Source organism: Hibiscus syriacus, unplaced genomic scaffold (assembly GCF_006381635.1).
Source record: "Hibiscus syriacus cultivar Baekdansim isolate YM2019G1 unplaced genomic scaffold, ASM638163v2 tig00112130_pilon, whole genome shotgun sequence".
Classification (NCBI taxonomy): domain Eukaryota; kingdom Viridiplantae; phylum Streptophyta; class Magnoliopsida; order Malvales; family Malvaceae; genus Hibiscus; species Hibiscus syriacus.
Window position 1 is genome coordinate 389342 of NW_024063260.1, and position 3213 is coordinate 392554.

The 3213-nt window shown below is 33.5% G+C and overlaps 1 pseudogene; it reads right to left on the reverse strand.

Annotated features, from left to right (window-relative positions):
* Positions 1 to 832: 832 nt before the first annotated feature.
* On the reverse strand, positions 833 to 2220 carry LOC120174911 (annotated as a pseudogene).
* Positions 2221 to 3213: the final 993 nt, after the last annotated feature.

The window sequence follows — 3213 nt, forward strand, 5'->3', positions numbered from 1 at the left end:
CCCCGTAGTACTTGTAGCCAACTACTTCTTCATTCATTTGAAAAAGAATCCAAAAATTGCTTATCAGGTTTACATCTATCATTAAAACTGCTCGGATTTTAACTTCGATTATCGAAATTGAAACAATTTTATCCAAAAATTGTAATAATTTTGGTAATTTCATAATGCTTTGCGTAGTTGAAACAGATGGAAAGCTCACCACACAAACATACTCTTTGGTCAGAACTCTAAAGTACCTATTCTGCTGATCATTTCAAGTGTTACAAAGTTTATGGAGGGGAAAGTGAAGCACATGAAGAACAGTTTTACTTGAAGTGATCAATGTCCCAACCCCATTACCTTTTCCCTGTTACAAACATTAGACATTGGTTTTCTCCCCCTGTTCTGTTTATTTGGAACAGGACTCGCAATACCTTCACAATTTGGTCCCTCCTCTCCTGCACACGCATTTCAAAACTAACAGTGTTCTTCTAAATGAATTTTTTACAGCCAAGGTTTCGGATTATGGAACGTCGGAATTCAGACATTCTAGTTTTTGGCCCAGGGTACGCAAATCAACCCCTACCTATTGCTTACCTTGAACAAATAGGGCAAAAAATACCATACTTATGTCCGAAATCTAAGTCATTAAGGTTGTATTCATCAAAGAAATTTTAAGTACAAAGCGACGTGTATAGCTTTTTCAACACTTTGAAAACTTCCTTCTTATTTCAATCTAAAAGTTAATTCATTTCCTCACTTTCTCAAACATAAGTGTCAACGTTTCAAGCCTTCTAATTCAACCTAGCATTAATGCCCACTAAGAGAAGGCTCGATCTCAAGTTCTCTGATTCTACCAGGCTATAATATCGGCAAACATCTTTCCAGTCTTCGGCATACATGCCAGTGCAATGTTAAGTTGAATTTTTTTCCACAGAGATTGTTTCCCTAGATAATGAAAGATCGAGGAAATAAGACAATTATTCCTCATTGCAAGAAAGCCACAATTAGTTTGTCTAAATTTGATGAACAAGAAGAAGCTACTTCATTTTAAGGAGCATACCTGATCAACAAACCTATACTTGTTTGAGGTGTGGATCCAAAATTTAGCATGCTCTTTGGCAGGTATTATAGCATCCCAAAGAGAGACATGCAAAACACCATGTCAAAAGAATCAATTAGTAGTGAATATATTTTCTGTTAATCCAAATACCGATAAATTTATATGCTAATTGCGGTACTTTTAAATATCACAAGCAGAGCAGAGGATTGACAAGTATCATCACTTATGAAAACATAAATAGACTTGGCCTCAAAAAATGTGATCTGGGTTACCGGAAACACAAACAGGTAACAATGATTGGAATTTAACCCTACCTGATTCAAGGAATTCTTTGGGGTTTCATACTCAGCTGCTAAAAAATGAAAACCTGTGATACAATATTTTAAATCAGCTTCAAATGTTTACAACAAAGAGCAACTGACTACAAAAGCAAACCCTAATCAAATAATCACTCCATCTACAATAGCATTGTTGGATTAAGAATATGAGTTTTAGGGATAAGAAAGGCATGACTCAATGAAAAAAAAAACATATTGAAATCCATTGTAGAAAAAAAAAACTGTCCCATGCATTTACTATAATTGAAGGAAATATCATAAAGTTCTAACAGAAGAAACCATAAAGATCTAGGAACAGCAAACCTGTTTTGTGTTCCAAGTAAACAACGACTGCAAATCAGCTGATACATTCATCGTTAGGCTGACCTACATGAGTCCAAAGCATTTACTTAGAATTGAACAACAATCACTAATTAAGTAATCAGAGGTGTGGGATAAAGTCCAGCGTATGGCTGAAAATAAGAGAACAATAACTAAACGAGCATATCAGTGAAATACACAACCAAGTAGTTCCTCTATCAAACACAATTAAACCCATGACTGCAAACAACATTACCTCTTCATGCCCTTGTGGCTGCTATTGGAACCAATAATGTTCATAATCTACAATCACACCCAAAAAAATATAAGAGATCAAAACACGAAACAATCCAAAAGGCGATTAAAAACACACTAATTATCCCAGGTACTTCTATATGAGCAAAGGTGGACCTGGATTTCTGCAGAGGGAGAGAGAGTGTTGAAGTTGTCCGAGAGAGACGTGATGGCGCACATTAGTGCCAGAATTGTCACGGAAAATGTTAGCAGGCCATTTAATCTGTACCCAAAAGAATGCATCCTTTCCTCTTACGTTACTCTGTTTTTAATCCCACTGCTCCTCAGATTCAAGTTCAAGTTCAGTCCAGCAAAATTTTGTCCAATATTACTAAACATCCCCAAAGACTTATTGCAAGATTTCAAATTAATCCTCTATAAACCTACATTTTAAGGGGACGCAAAAGGGGAAACCGACGTTAAGATCAAATTGACTAAGGTTTCATTTTGTGAATGATTCAGAGAAAAAATTGAGAGCAAAGTCGCCGAAGGTCAAGATCGACAAAAAAAGCCATAAATAAACCGAAAAGGAACTAAAAGAATAAAATCCAGAAAAAAATAGCAAAAATGAGATCACGAACGATACATAATTATATCAGGACATAAAAAACTGAAAATTAAAAGATGTTTTGCAATGAAAATTAAAGAAAAAGGAGCACGGGAGTACAAATCTGAACTGGGATGAATCAAATAAGAGGATTAAGGATGTACGGAAAATTTTAGAAATGTAAACGACCTGTTAATACAAGGTAAAAAAAAGACGTTATTAGTTTTTTTATTATTAAATAATAAAATCGGTAAAATGTTATCAAAAATATTATTTTTTTACTGGTTTTATTATTATTGGAATCTTTATCGGATTTGGTAAAATGCTACTGGTTTTATTATTTTTCTATCGATTTTGTTATATTTGATATTTTTTCGAAAATATTAAAAAATTGATATTTTAAGTAAAAATAATAATATTTTAGATAAATTTTTACCGATTTTTTTATTTAAATAATAACAAAACCGATAATGTTTTATTTTAACCTTATATTAAAATGTCGTACTTAGAACTTTCCGGAAAATTTACCCGAAGTGAAGCGCGAGAAAATGCAAATTAAACCAGTTGGGAAATAAACTAATTGAGAAAAGAAGTGAGAGAATGGGGTTTTTATTATAACCACCTTTGGAATAACAGAGCGGAAATTATGAGTTACGAAACTTTGTTGGGGTTTAGTGAGAAATAAAACAAAT